Source organism: Panulirus ornatus, chromosome 34, assembly GCF_036320965.1.
Source record: "Panulirus ornatus isolate Po-2019 chromosome 34, ASM3632096v1, whole genome shotgun sequence".
NCBI classification, from domain to species: domain Eukaryota; kingdom Metazoa; phylum Arthropoda; class Malacostraca; order Decapoda; family Palinuridae; genus Panulirus; species Panulirus ornatus.
In genome coordinates, this window is record NC_092257.1 from 3,035,431 (window position 1) to 3,052,097 (window position 16,667).

The 16,667-nt window shown below is 41.5% G+C and overlaps 1 long non-coding RNA gene across 1 annotated transcript in view; it reads right to left on the bottom strand.

Annotated features, from left to right (window-relative positions):
- LOC139759778 (uncharacterized) overlaps positions 1–16,667 on the bottom strand; it is a 57,535-nt gene that overhangs the window by 5,540 nt on the left and 35,328 nt on the right. Inside the window, exons 3-4 of the long non-coding RNA XR_011715144.1 lie at positions 7,483–7,547; positions 204–389 (exon numbers count right to left, since the gene is read on the bottom strand). This is a non-coding gene — a long non-coding RNA (uncharacterized lncRNA). The remainder of the gene's footprint in view (positions 1–203; positions 390–7,482; positions 7,548–16,667) is intronic.

The window sequence follows — 16,667 nt, forward strand, 5'->3', positions numbered from 1 at the left end:
CTTGAACTTTTCTCGCTACACTCTCAAAACACAATTCAACAGTACCTTTTACATCACAGGAGTCGTCCCTTTACACTGACCCCAGAGGTCACCCCTAGAACATTTCTAAACCATTTTACGCAGTTTCCATTTCATCCTTTTTTCATTCAAAGACAGGACATCCAAAATTCTCAGATCATACATGATAAATATGAGTTACTTGCCATTCACTGGTGTTTTAAAGCATCTAACAGATGTACCAGACATTTCTCGGAAGAGAGTAGGTCGACCCACCAAACAGAGATGAGCGCATGTTCGTGTTTGTTTCGGCTTCGGAGTACTTCTTCAAAGCATCGAGACAGCAGTAGCTTGGACCACCTCACACTTGCAAACATCGTGTCTCGTCATTTCTGTAGGCACAATCAAGTGATCATTATACAAGCCTTTAAACATCCCACAAGATGTAGATGGCACCTATAGAATATGTGTAACATTTAAAAAGCAAGTTTAAGGAGGCTCTTAGCTGATCTGAAACATATGAACGAGCTTCTCGTTGACATAAGATGAAACATGAATCACCGTAAATGACCATGGTTTTCATGTACTTCTGGTTCAAGTAATATCAAATTCCATAAAAGTTTTCATGCACCTTTCCAAAACGAAAGTTTTTCAGACTGAAAGCTAGAATTCATATAACACGGGTGATCGTTAGATAAGGAAAACAACGAGTATTTCATACATGAACAAACATCTTAATAGCTTCACCTGAAATAAGATTAATTAAAGTATTCTGACAAGATATTCATCTGCATTAAGAGATACATTTTCATAAGGTGTTCATAGCAGAGAATTAACCCAAATTCATAAAATCTTTAATTGTATTATATGCATACTTTCCAAATGAACCACTCGTCATTCTCTGTAGAATCAGTGGTATATCCCCATGCACATTTCACAGTGCTATATCCCCATGTACAGTACACAGTGGTACATCCCCATGTACAGGACACCAATTTGCTAACACTGATTCATGAGTTTTCCCCCAGTTCTGGCCCGCATCTAACCAGAAGTCAAACTTTTCAAATACAGTAATACAAACTTTTCTGTGGTCGAATAAACAAAAATGGTAATTTTTCATTATCCCAAACCAGCCATGTTTTCACTAACAATGGTTCCTGATATTTAATTCCATCATTTAAGTCTGTTGAATTCAGTAAAGTGATATAAGAAAAACACAAAGGAATATATGCAAAACATAGATGAAAAAGACAATACAATAGAGCTCTATATAATGATCAGTTCCCATGATATGTTACATTTACTTTGTGTTATAATTTCATATTCTATGAGTGTAGTGAGGTGCATGCCAGCCTAGTTAGTAGCTATGTTATAATTGTATATTTCATGAGTGTAGTAAGATGTCTGCCAACCCAGTTGAGTTGCTGGAAGGATCATTTTTATCGTTTGCTCTCCGGCTCTGAACTGGGTCATTTCCCATGTGAATAGATTCTTAAATATGCCCAAGCTTCAAGAGAATCAAAAGATCCTGACATGAAAAGCAAGCTGCGGAAGGAAAGAGACTTTCATGTATGTATCTGTGTACAGTATCAAGGAGAATGATTTCCAATCGAAACGAATTACCTTCGGCTCACAGACGTCAGCCCAAGATTTGTCCAGTGCAAATAGGGGTAGTAACACACACACACACACACACACACACACACACACACACACACACTATGCCTGGTTCATATCGGTAAATATGACCTTTGCATCATAATTATCCCTGGAACTGCCTGGTTGCCTCAGCATTGCTTCTGATCATGTAGCTTCGGTGGACGCTGAGATAATAAAACCTTGTTGTGTTTAGACTAACTAAATTCTCTCTTTGACTCGCAACAATTCTGGCTGCTTGGTTCACTGATACAGGATACACTTCCTTGAGGTGTAACCACCACATGCCCTGTAAATGATGGAATGTGAGAGTTTCATGAGTCTAAATTCAAGCAGCATTACTCTCAAGTCTTTACAACAGCATTACTCTCAAGGTTCTACCACAGCATTACTCTCAAGGTTCTACCACAGCATTACTCTCAAGGTTCTACCACAGCATTACTCTCAAGGTTCTACAACAGCATTACTCTCAAGGTTCTACAACAGCATTACTCTCAAGGTTCTACAACAGCATTACTCTCAAGGTTCTACAACACCATTGCTCTCACGTCTCTATAACAATTACTCTCAAAGTTCTACAACAATATTCTCATTTTCCTCAGTACAGCTGGTGTGATATCGAGGTCAATCCGTTGATCATTGACACATCTCTACCGTCTGCATTTGTCTACTCGTCCCTCTGTTTATGTCTATCAGTATACCATGTCGATCCACTGCCGTCCATCCATTCTATTGACCACACCATCACTCGAGTACACTGGGGGGACGGGGTGTACTTAAGCTTCTTGTCTATACAGAACCTAATCCTGCCTCCCCCTATAGATGGTTCCGGTTAGGTGGTGAAGGCCCACAGGCCTAAGGAGATGTGCCCCCCAGAGAGAGAGAGAGAGAGAGAGAGAGAGAGAGAGAGAGAGAGAGAGAGAGAGAGAGAGCTGGCTCGAGAGTTGTATTGCCCACCAACTTTACCTCACCTGCCCCTCACCTCACCGTGAGCGTCGTGTTATATAGCTCCCCTCATTACGTGTTCCTCGTAACTCGGGCAATGGGTATATTCGCTTTAAGACCCTTCAACGTATTTGCTTTGTCCTCTTGTTTTACTCGCCCAGGATAATGAGCTTCCATTCACAATGCCCTCTGTGTGTGTCTCCCTGCTCCTGAATATCTGAAATCCGAACCCACTCATTGTTAACCCCCCTCCCCCAACCTTGTTTTCTACTCCCCCCACCCTTCCCAACCTCCCGTTTTCTGTCTACCAGCTTTTGGGTTTCTTCTAGGCCACTGATCACCACCTCCTGCGTTATCAGCGACATTGGATTCTGTTTTCATTTGCATATTACTTCGTACGTTTTTTTTTGTTTCTGTTTTTCGAGATTCTTTTATTCATTGACTATCTTTCTATCATGTGTGTGTCTATCCGAGCGGTTAGCGTTCCTGACTAACATGCAAAAGCTTCTGGGTTCGAATCCTGGCTGTTAGAGGGTACTATGTGTTCTATGAAAGTCCGCGTTCATATACACTATATTCGTGTGTGTATATATATATATATATATATATATATATATATATATATATATATATATATATATATATATATATATTTCTTTTTTTCTTTTCTTTTTTTTTTTTTGCTTTGCGCTGTCTCCCGCGTTTGCGAGGTAGCGCAAGGAAACAGACGAAAGAAATGGCCCAAACCCACCCCCATACACATGTATATACGCAAGTCCACACACGCAAATATACATACCTACACAGCTTTCCATGGTTTACCACAGACGCTTCACATGCCCTGATTCAATCCACTGAGAGCACGTCAACCTCGGTATACCACATCGATCCAATTCACTCTATTCCTTGCCCTCCTTTCACCCTCCTGCATGTTCAGGCCCCGATCACACAAAGTCTTTTTCACTCCATCTTTCCACCTCCGATTTGGTCTCCCACTTCTCCTCGTTCCCTCCACCTCCGACACATATATCCTCTTGGTCAATCTTTCCTCACTCATTCTCTCCATGTGACCAAAACATTTCAAAACACCCTCTTCTGCTCTCTCAACCACGCTCTTTTTATTTCCACACATCTCTCTTACCCTTACGTTACTTACTCGATCAAACCACCTCACACCACACATTGTCCTCAAACATCTCATTTCCAGCACATCCATCCTCCTGCGCACAACTCTATCCATAGCCCACGCCTCGCAACCATACAACCACTATTCCTTCAAAGATAGCCATTTTTGCTTTTGGAGATAATGCTCTCGACTTCCACATATTCTTCAAGGCTCCCAGGATTTTCGCCCCCTCCCCCACCCTATGATCCACTTCCGCTTCCATGGTTCCATCCGCTGCCAGATCCACTCTCAGATATCTAAAACACTTTACTTCCTCCAGTTTTTCTCCATTCAAACTTACCTCCCAACTGACTTGACCCTCAACCCTACTGTACCTAATAACCTTGCTCTTATTCACATTTACTCTTAACTTTCTTCTTTCGCACACTTTACCAAACTCAGTCACCAGCTTCTGCAGTTTCTCACATGAATCAGCAACCAGCGCTGTATCATCAGCGAACAACAACTGACTCACTTCCCAAAACACCCTATGTGTTTGATGATAGAGTGGCAGATATAGGGTGTTTTGGTCGAGGTGGTGTGCAAAGTGAGAGGGTTAGGGAAAATGATTTGGTAAACAGAGAAGAGGTAGTGAAAGCTTTGCGGAAGATGAAAGCCGGCAAGGCAGCAGGTTTGGATGGTATTGCAGTGGAATTTATTAAAAAAGGGGGTGACTGTATTGTTGACTGGTTGGTAAGGTTATTTAATGTATGTATGACTCATGGTGAGGTGCCTGAGGATTGGCGGAATGCTTGCATAGTGCCATTGTACAAAGGCAAAGGGGATAAGAGTGAGTGCTCAAATTACAGAGGTACAAGTTTGTTGAGTATTCCTGGTAAATTATATGGGAGGGTATTGATTAAGAGGGTGAAGGCATGTACAGAGCATCAGATTGGGGAAGAGCAGTGTGGTTTCAGAAGTGGTAGAGGATGTGTGGATCAGGTGTTTGCTTTGAAGAATGTATGTGAGAAATACTTAGAAAAGCAAATGGATTTGTATGTAGCATTTATGGATCTGGAGAAGGCATATGATAGAGTTGATAGAGATGCTCTGTGGAAGGTATTAAGAATATATGGTGTGGGAGGAAAGTTGTTAGAAGCAGTGAAAAGTTTTTATCGAGGATGTAAAGCATGTGTACGTGTAGGAAGAGAGGAAAGTGATTGGTTCTCAGTGAATGTAGGTTTGCGGCAGGGGTGTGTGATGTCTCCATGGTTGTTTAATTAGTTTATGGATGGGGTTGTTAGGGAGGTAAATGCAAGAGTTTTGGAAAGAGGGGCAAGTATGAAGTCTGTTGGGGATGAGAGAGCTTGGGAAGTGAGTCAGTTGTTGTTCGCTGATGACACAGCGCTGGTGGCTGATTCATGTGAGAAACTGCAGAAGCTGGTGACTGAGTTTGGTAAAGTGTGTGGAAGAAGAAAGTTAAGAGTAAATGTGAATAAGAGCAAGGTTATTAGGTACAGTAGGGTTGAGGGTCAAGTCAATTGGGAGGTGAGTTTGAATGGAGAAAAACTGGAGGAAGTGAAGTGTTTTAGATATCTGGGAGTGGATCTGGCAGCGGATGGAACCATGGAAGCGGAAGTGGATCATAGGGTGGGGAAGGGGGCGAAAATTCTGGGGGCCTTGAAGAATGTGTGGAAGTCGAGAACATTATCTCGGAAAGCAAAAATGGGTATGTTTGAAGGAATAGTGGTTCCAACAATGTTGTATGGTTGCGAGGCGTGGGCTGTGGATAGAGTTGTGCGCAGGAGGATGGATGTGCTGGAAATGAGATGTTTGAGGACAATGTGTGGTGTGAGGTGGTTTGATCGAGTGAGTAACGTAAGGGTAAGAGAGATGTGTGGAAATAAAAAGAGCGTGGTTGAGAGAGCAGAAGAGGGTGTTTTGAAGTGGTTTGGGCACATGGAGAGGATGAGTGAGGAAAGATTGACCAAGAGGATATATGTGTCGGAGGTGGAGGGAACAGGGAGAAGAGGGAGACCAAATTGGAGGTGGAAAGATGGAGTGAAAAAGATTTTGTGTGATCGGGGCCTGAACATGCAGGAGGGTGAAAGGAGGGCAAGGAACAGGGTGAATTGGAGCGATGTGGTATACCGGGGTTGACGTGCTGTCAGTGGATTGAATCAAGGCATGTGAAGCGTCTGGGGTAAACCATGGAAAGCTGTGTAGGTATGTATATTTGCGTGTGTGGACGTATGTATATACATGTGTATGGGGGTGGGTTGGGCCATTTCTTTCGTCTGTTTCCTTGCGCTACCTCGCAAACGCGGGAGACAGCGACAAAGTATAAAAAAAAAATATATATATATATATATATATATATATATATATATATATATATATATATATATATATATATACTTGATCACTTTCTCATTAGCATCATCCATACAAAACACTACTCGACCATCACACATTATAATGTATTGTTAGCTCACCATTTTTTTAATCTGAAAACTCTCCCCTCTAAACTATTCCTTATCTCTCACCTAGTCCTACCTTTAAGCAAGCTAAGGTGTCATTATATACATGATGGCTACGGTGTACCCTCTCGGCTCTGTTCATTACTAAAGTTTCTTTTTTAATGATATTCAAAATCACTTGTCAAACTGCAGGAGCAGCTATTGCTTCATGTTTCTGTGTGCATTACTTCATAGTCAAGGTTTTCCGTATTTTTGTATACAAATATTCATTAGTACACCACCATGTTTTCTTATTGTCAAGTAAAATAACTGCAAATAAATCTATTTCAAAAATAATTCAACAAATGTCGTGGGAAAAATACGTCCCTTTCCCAGCAAATGAGAGAAACGCGAGTGCTTCAGAAACCCCCAGCGCTGTCTAAAACACGAGAAAAATGGACGGTTCTTTGCGGACGGGAGAAGGAAAAAAGTATGGACAGGATGGAAGAGAAAATTAAATTTTTAGAGGAGTGTTGGGTTGCTCCCGACTTGGATTCCCTGAGGGATGCCAATGTCGTTCCTCATTTGACCTCCAACTCCATAATAATCTCATCTCTCATACAGCTTCATTTTCTCAGCCGTATATAACAGCATCTCGTTTGTCTATTACAACATATATATATATATATATATATATATATATATATATATATATATATATATATATATATATATATATATTTTCCCTGTGTAATGGTTATAACAATAGGAAACAAATACTTTATATGCATAATGAAAATCAAACCGTTTCTCACTTTTTTTTTAGTAAAAACAAAAGATAGATTGATGGAAAGGTTGGCTGGTTATACTGGCTCTATGCCTATCGACTGACGGGGTCATCAACTACCTAGAGTCATTAAACATCAAATTATAACCAACAATGGAAAAAATATGTATATGAACACCTTCAGATGTTGAAGAAGAATCTATACTATACACCCTCTCTCAATGAATGTTTGATCCTCGACTGAAAAAAAGTCATGAAGTAGATAACTACACAATTCAAAGAGACCACGAAGGTGAACCCTATAAGTATTCTGTTTTACCAACAGGGAAAACAGAGTCTCTCTCTCTCTCTCTCTCTCTCTCTCTCTCTCTCTCTCTCTCTCTCGTGACCTACATAAAACCGGCAAGACATGCCCCAAGCAAACACCATCTCGTGTGAAAAGGAATCAAGTGAGAAAAAAGAATGTAGGAACACATCAGGGCTCCGCAGGTGTCTGTAGACCTAAATCTTAAGAGTAAATGGGAATTTCACACCTTGATCTGTTCCTGGGAAGTCGGCATAACGGTCAATCCACGACTTGTAGGTCTCCACACAGGCACTGTGGGAAGAAGGAAATATTTGTAAAAATCATCAATTACACCTATATTCTACCTCTACATCTACCATAAAATTCAAACCATTCATATACATATTTGTCTATATGATAAAGGGAAGAAGTGATCATCAGCTAATCCAGAGTTCATCTGGTTCATGAAGCATCGAAGCTTTGCTTCAATAACTGGTCGCCACAACGTCGGTTGTACATATAATGTTTTAAGATAATCACATCAAATGACCAGGAGATTACAGATAATTATTCAATTATTGCATAAACGTACACACAAACATATCGTTCTGACGCAAGAGTGACTTCCACCGTACCAAAACTGTAGGCTATCACCCATTTGGGGAACCAATCAAGCAAGCGGAGCAAGGCAGATCCTAGGCTCCAACATGCAGATCAGCTCGCTTTAGCATCCCTCTAAAATCAAATTGCCATCATTTACGTCCATTTGCAACATCCTAATACCAAGTTTGCAAACACCTACTACAGCAGGAAGATATAATCCAAACGAAATGTTTCTAGTTCCAATGGTAATGCCCGCCTACCTGTTGATACTACGCTACGAATATTTTTTTTTCTCTTTTCGTCGACGTATTATCAACAGGAATTCCTCATCTTATCATTCATTTCATTTGCTCCTGTCGTTTTAGGGCATCCATAATCATCCATGGTTGTTCCATATCCGTTTTCAATATACGATCAGTCAGTACAATTCATTCTAATTGTTGACATTTACATGGGTAATTAACACCGCAGACTTGTATATACAATTAGCATGGATGAGAGGTTTCAAGTTCATGCTTATGGTTTCTCCGTTCATTTTGTGTCCTGATATGTTTCATGTCATTCGTTATCAATTCACCTTACGTTGTGCAGAGCAACAACAACTATCAGTGAACGGTGTTACCACTTTGCTTCGAATCAATTCCGAACTACTTAATGCAATGGCTATTCCAGTCGACGTTCGGATCTCGTTTCGAGGTGCTGTGATTATATATTCGTACGGATTTCACAAGTGTTTTTCAGCCCATCATACCATTTGTTATACTCTATAGTTAAAAGGAAATAACCACTGATTAATCTTACACAAGTAATTAGTTTATGAATCACTAAATCAACCATCTTGTATGAGATACAGGTTCATTGTTTCGACTACTGCTTCAAACATCCCTGTATTGACAGATATCTTGGACATTTCCAGAAAATGGGAAATTTCATAAGAGAATTTTGTTTGTAGTTAATTATAATGGAGTCCTTTATCCTAGAAAATAAGAAAATAAAATAAAGTACTACAAATGCATTGTACTCGATTATAATCTCTTTGTGTAAGTGAAAATTCACTTAACATCCCATATTGATAACAATCTAGTACTTTAACATGGAGAGTTCATAGGAAATTTCAGGCGAGACACGCAAATATATTCAATGAATATTAAAGGTAAGGAAATATGTGATGATAATAAGGTACGTAACACCATTTTGCATGGTAATAGGAGTTTGAATAATGTCCAGATACTGTCGGACTTTTTTCCCCTTTCCCTTATAGTCTCGAAAATAGGAGAATGTCTAAAGAATTTCTGTGAGAGGCCTTAAGGTACGCTACATGTATCAGTAACAGTTGGGTACTTTGAGGACGATTTGCATAAGCACAGTGGAATTTCGTCTCGTTATACGTCTTTTCCATTTATAGTTTATAAAAATTGCTTCATGATGCTTCACTTACCCTGACGAAGGTATTTATGAATTAATAAATGATGGGTTAAACGAAATTAATGACTTAGGAAACTGTTTTCGGGAACAGAAAACCAGAGTAGGTAGAAACGAGACAGTTTTATATATAAACGAGACCGTTTCATATGTGTCACTGGTCCTTAACTACATCATTCATCGTAATTCACGTACGAGATTACGTCGACGTCTTTCACGTTTCAGGGAAATATTGGTCTGTTTCGTGACTTCAGACTGTTCCCAAAGCAATTTTCATTTATATATATAAAAAAATCGGCCGTTTTAGTTCAACTAAAGCAAGATGACGGTGTTTATGAAGTTTAACACCCATGATATGTACATATATGAAGCCTGAGACGTCATACTCATTCGAACACACGATCCATACCAAACCATTGGTTCATTAGTTTCGGCACTGGTTCGAATCAGCGGGGTTCGCAGCCTATATGATTTACGAACACACGACCTCCTGACTCAAAACCTCGCAGGCCATCAAGTTCCATAAATGATACGTAGATGTTTTCTAGTACTTTGCTATTGTTGGTTTTCTTTCATAGTTTGATACAATACAGATCATAATTACATAAACTGTTTTCTTTCCGTTTGTACTAAAGCTGATGTAGCGTCGAGTGCATTTAGAAAAAAAAAAAAATGTTTTTGCTCGTGATTTATATTGCTTTGTAGCAGCTACATTACACACGTCATCTTACTTTACATATTCGGCTTTGATTTATTTTTTCCACATGTTTGATGGCAGAAAGCTTACATTCATCAAGCTTGCCTCATGATGGCGATGATCTCTAGGATACTGACATATTTCGACAATTGTTTATATTGGGGCGACTATTGCCATGCATGACCGGGATCCTAATGTGTGTGTGTGTGTGTACGAGTGTGTGTACACATAGGTGTAAAGATACGGTGTATACATATGTAAGGTTAAGACAGGGGACAACACGAGTGTAAACCTCTCTCCATAACACACAAACAATAATCACACACTTATAGTAGCAAAGTTTAAAGAACTAATGGAGAAAATGCAGAGGAGGGCAACAATGATGGAATAAGAATTAAAATGAGTGAAAAGTGAGGGGTGACTTGATCAACATCTTTACGTATCTACAAACAGTGTGATGACGTCAACAGTGAACTTTTCTTCGAAAGATGGGGCCCCCTCGAGCACAGAGCTCCCTTCCATTATCACACATATAGGTAGTAAGAAATACGCTATTACTGGTCCACTAAACTGTGAATGTCAGCAGTATATATAAAGGCTCAAAAACCTTCCCAACGGTAAAGAAAACATAAGAAATGTGGCCACAAGAGTGTAGAACACTTCCTGTACTGTACAGGCTGGAAATTACACACAGGCGTCCTACCATAAGGCTGTAAGAACTGCTGAGAAATAGCGATACACTGCTACAGACCAATAAAACATCTGATTAACAGCATCTCTGCAGATGAAAACGGTAGAGGATAAACCCGGTTTCCTCCTCTAACCCAACACCTGGTAACAGACGTGTGTAATTTAATACCCCTGCCTTGCTGCAGGTGGGAAAATTCCCTTATATGTAAATGTCACACTTTGCATACTAATTGCCAACAGAAAATGTAATTCTATGTTACCTTTAAATGAATTGCAGCTGTAATTAAAGATATCAAAGTAAACGAGTATGATAAGCATTATCTAGGGAGTGACACAATTAACATTACGAAAAGACAGTACTTAAATATTCCACTAATTACAGAAATTAACTTAATAACTGCATTCTGTTAATGCACCCAATTAGGCTAATTTCCCCCATTACGTAACTTAAAGCATGGGGAAGAATGAGGCAGGTGAGCTACAGGTCTCATTCATGGGACTAACCATAACATTTCTTACAAGAGGTAATGGAACAGCCAGCGTCATGGGCCGTCTGTCTTAGCAGCGAGCGTTCGAGGAGGAGAACCAAGCCTCCGTGAAGAAGAATATCCTTGGAAGGTGTGGGAGCTGTGAGGGAGGTGTGGGTTTTGTTATGGCTTGGGGTGCGTGTGATCTAGGTGAGGAAGAAGGGGTTGCAATAGGCTAGTAGGGCGTTGGAGCGGTTGGCGGAGGGATGTAGAGCAGATAGGGTGAGGTGTGGGGTAGATATGGAGTTGAGAAAGGGTGTTGTGACGGTGTTGGGTGAATGGGGCTAAGGGGAGGTGAAGGAAGGATGCGAGGCTGGTGAGGGATGTAGGTATAGTGCAGAGGGAGCCAGCAAAATGCTCCCTCAGCTCGTGGACAGCCTCTTCAGGATGGTCTGGAATCGGAAGGTTCTCGGGGCCATACTTCCTGCTAAGGTCACTGACGGAGGACCTGTCAAGGGATAACTCCAGGCCAGCTATCTCTTCCCTGGCGAGTCTTTCAGTTCCTCTCTCCATCTGTTTTAGACTCTTTACATCACAGGACAAAGGTTACAGCTTGCTAAAATATGTAAAAGTTCCCACTAACCAGGCGAGACGAATTTTAGTCTCGTGTCTTTGGATAACCTTCATCTTCTTTTGCAGAAAGAAGGAGTAATAGTCCACACGCTGAGTCAAGGCGTTACGGTGGTCATCATCTCCTGTGACGCAGAAGGTGTGAGGACGTGGGATCAAGCAGCCAAGAGTCATTGCCAGCGCCCTCCTTCACAATGTTCCTAGTAAAAGCTTCGCACAAGCCCCCAAAGCCGATCTATACTCACTCGAGCCACAGAGACTTGCTAGTTCTACACAACACGTTTAAAGCTCTTGAGATATGCCCCAGGTCTGCCTTGAACTGACCTAATTCTTGCAGTCACCATTAAAATCCTGTTGCTATCCTCTCATGGTAACGTCTAACAACAGACACCTTATTAGTGAAAACATACACCTGGTGAAGTAGATCTACGTGTGAAGTGTCTTCCCCACAGACACTAGTCAACGTCAAGCACAAGTTCTATAAATTTCAAGGCCAAAACGTTGAGGTATTTTGACTTGAGATGTTCATATAACATTCCTCTGCATCGAGAACCACACGAGACACGAGTGGCAGTAGCCGTGGACCTTTTTCTTTTGCCACTTACACATAGAGGTCATTATGCTTCCGTCAGCCCAGTGCATATGACCTGACAAGTCCATTAGATATGAACCAACTCGCTGGAATCCCTGTAACGACCTTGGTGGTGTGTAGGTCCCTTTCTCCCCTGAATCAGGGTCACCGACGAAGCCTGGAATCTTTGATGGAAGACCAGAGGCAACAAGTCTGCCTGGCTGGCCCTACGGTGTCTGTGATCTGCACAGACGATTCATCTCCTTTAAGGATCTTTATATATATATATATATATATATATATATATATATATATATATATATATATATATATATATATATATATATATATATATATAAAGCAGATTGGTACTTTCAAGTGAAGGAAAACAGATGCTGCTGGTGTATTGTTCGTTCAGAGTAAATTTACTCAAAGACGAACGCAAGCTTGTTCATGAAAATTAGAGGGGGGGTCCTTGCTAATATTCAGGACCCTTGTTGATTCAACAAATAGACATTCGCAGTTATTACTCAGAGGGAAGAGGGGTTGTAAGAGGATAGTACAAAGCAAGTACGAGTCAGTACAAGGGGTACGAGTGAGGCACAGGTCACTTTAACTCACATACAAGTCAGTATAAACATTGCAGAATCAGTTCTAGTCAGCACATCGAGAATATCACACATATAAAATACATAATCATATAAGGTCAGTAGATGACTAGTGTAACCCAAGCGTGGACAAGTTAACTACATCTAAGTATACAAGGCAATAACAAGTTAACTCTAGCTAAGTATACAAGGCAAAAAACAAGTCACTAAGTCAAAGTGCTTACAAGTCAAAGCCTGTGAGACGGTATATGTTACTTGTGCAAGTGAGTATATGGCAGGTCGAGGTAAATAGAAGGACAAATAAGTAATCTAAAAGTATGAAGAAAATTAAGTATGACAAACAAAAGTATACAAGTGGCAAGCAAAAGCTGCTATATGATAAAGAAAGGTCAATGTATGGCTATCAAATGTCTGCATGGCTAACAAAATTCAGTACATTGCAAACAACTGTCAGTGTTTGGCAAACAACATTCAGTTCACAACAAACAAGGGACAGTACATGTCAGTGCATGACGAATGAATCCTTTTTATAACCTCTCAAGATACGAAACTAGTCAAATAATTTTCAGACACGAAGATTACTTTTGCTTCCATTACAAATATACATACATACACACAGGCAAAATGACAAACAGATAGACAGAGAGAGAGGCAAACAGACGACCAGAAAGACAGGCAGAGGCATAGACAGACACACTCCTCAGACTTCAGGGAAATAAGGTGTAAATTTACACCAGGACAAGCAAGGAACAAAGGAACTTGTTCTCATAAACGCCTCGGCGTGTGCATTGTCCCTCAGGAGAGTTGCTTCCCTGTGTTCCCGCTGGAATATAACAGCGGATGAACACCATCATGTTGCCCGTGGCCACTGGACTGTCCTGGAAGATAAGATCCAGAGCCACTGGAATGTCCTGGATGAGGGGGTCTAGAGTCATTACACTGTCCTGGAATATAACCTCCAACCACTCCGGAGGTTCAGAGTCTCTGGACTGTCCTGGAATATGGTCTAAAGCCATTGGACTACTCTGGAAAATGAGGTCCAGGGCCGATGAACTGGTGAGGTCCAGCCAGGAGGTCCAGGGATGCCGGACTCTCCTGGAACATGAGATCCAGCCAGGAGGTTCCAGGGCCGTTGAACTGTCCTCAAAAAGAAAGGTGTCCAGCGAGGAGATTCTGGAATGCCGGGCCGTACTGGAAGATGAGCAACGACCAGGAGTCTCAGGGCCACTGGACTACAGCAAAGAACCTTAAGATCACCGACTCCTTTGTATAAGAAGGGATAAGGACATTACCTTTCACCTCATGAGGAGGCTTGACCTGGTTCTCTGCCACACTCGCCCACCTCTGGACGTCAACTTTAAGACTTTCCAGGTTGTAAAAGTTAAGCGCTCGGCTTTATTTTGGTTAAACTGCAGTAAAACAACTCCCGAACGTGGGGACGAGAACTCAGCAATTGGGACAGTTTACTCAAAACATTATGACTGGAAGCAAAGAACGTGGACAAACTGGCTTATGACTTTTTTTTTTTTGCGACTCAAACTACCACTGGAAATATACTGCATGCATTCTTTACGCTTCGTAAATTATCATTCTTGTGACAACAGCTCAACACTAATTTTTCCTTTTCGTCAGCCTAATGTGTACATCGGAACATGGCAGCAATCGTAGCACCAACCATGGAATGCAAGACTTAATAGTCAGTTGAGCGTCCACGTTGATGTTCCTCGCTCAACGGCTTAATATTTCTTTCGGTTGAAGGCGAGTCTTGGTAGGCATTGTGCTCGGTACGTGTGTGTCTGCATCTGCACAGCCTCTAAGACGTTCTTTGTGGCAGGGTTGGTTGTGGAGAGGATAGTGTTGCGTCTCTATCCAGTATTCGAGAGGATGACGTGAGTTTTCCGATGACCAGTGGCGAGGATAAAGTACTCCTGCCAGCCACCAGTTAAGAGGATAGTGTGGTCTCTCCCTCCGGCTAATCCCTGACCCACATCCTCACCCACAATCATGGGACAATTCAAAAGGACGTCTGTGCTTTACTGCTGTTCGACGTACATAGAAAATCCTCCTCTTCTTCTATATTCAGATAGAACAGGGGGGGGGGATATATCAGAGTCAGTGGCTATATTTCTCAGTCCAGTGATTATATTTCTCAAGTTCCTCGACTACTAACGTTGCCATTACTCCTGGTTTTCCCTCTCTATGTGGCCTACGCCTCTTGTCCTCGTGGAGATAGTTTCCAGCACCGATAAAGTCCATAAATATCTAACAGGTGTTCCATATACTTTCGTCTTCCTTCTGTATTGCAATGGTTCGTTTTTAGGGGAAACTGACCTTTTATCTTCTATTGTTAGGGTGGATTGCTGTAAAGCCTCTTCATGATAAAACTTTTCAAGTTATGGAAACTTTTTTTAAATAGTTTGGTAATGGAGTTCACACTGGTAAATTTTCTGGTGGATTTTATGAGGAAGTTTTCAGGTAATGCGCGAAATGGCCTTTGTTGCAAGCTGAGTTTAGCACTATATAGCCTCTGTAAGCAAGGTGTGGAATGGCATAACTTGCAAGGTGATTATATTTACAACATATGAACGCTACAGAAAATAAAATATGATAAAAAAAGATATGAGTTATTTTCCCAGATATCTTTCTATTTCGGATACTGTTGAAATCTTCAGTGGTATATCCTTCAAAGTTTTCTATATACTGATCTAAATTTGTAATAGACGAAAATTAGAACTTAGAAATCAATTAAGTTACGTGTGAGACTCCACAAGAACATGTGTTCTCAAGTTCATTAAGATAACAGCAGCAGCGGTTTGTTCTAAGCTGACCAATCATTAATGGGGAAACCATTTCTCGGAAGATTCGAACCCGCGATCATGTGATCACAGTGGCGCGTCCGGTACACTACGATCGAGTATGGAATTATACGACTGGGGTTCGAGTCCCACGTAAGGGGTAGTCGACTCACTGAGAGACCGTTAGGTTCTATTAGTCAGTTATCTCTTAAATGGCAATATACAGCCAAGAACCAGGAGAACGGGTCTCTCTAACATTGTCCTGCTCAGCAACACTACAGTGAGAATACACACACACACACACACACACACACAAACGTTCGTCGCAAAACGTGTACAACAAACGTGTACTCGAACACCTTCCCATGTTGTTGTTGTTGTTTGCGAAACTCTTGGCTCCCTGGGTGGACCACGTCTCCCTGGTTGTTGTCAGGAGCTTCAATTATCTCCCCTGGTGTCCAGGGTGTGTGTATAAACACGCCCTCCTCGTCCACCACCACAAACTTACTGACAACAATGACTTGGAACTTTTCGCTGCTTGTTTAGGTTTTCGTCCGCCTTCAGCGAGCAAGCGATCGAGGACAGGTGTTACGAAGAAATGGCTGACGTCGTCGGAACAGAACTGCCTCCCTCCTCCCTGCAGCCTCCACTTTGATGATAGTAACGTCCCCAGGGGTCTGAGAGAGAGAGAAAGAGAGAGAGAGAGAGAGAGAGAGAGAGAGACCCTCCTCCTCCTCTCCAGTCAGATTACCGGAAGAAGTTCGGGAAACTTTCTTCGTGTGCAGTTGAGGACGGTTACACTCGCAAAGCCTCGCTGTTGGACCGACAGCCGGCAGAAGGGTTGCAACACTTTGCAGGAAGCCTCACCCATGCGTGGAGCCCAACCCCGAACTGGGATTAAAGGCAACAGTGTGTGTGTGTGTGTGTGTGTGTCCCAAACAAAGAGGAG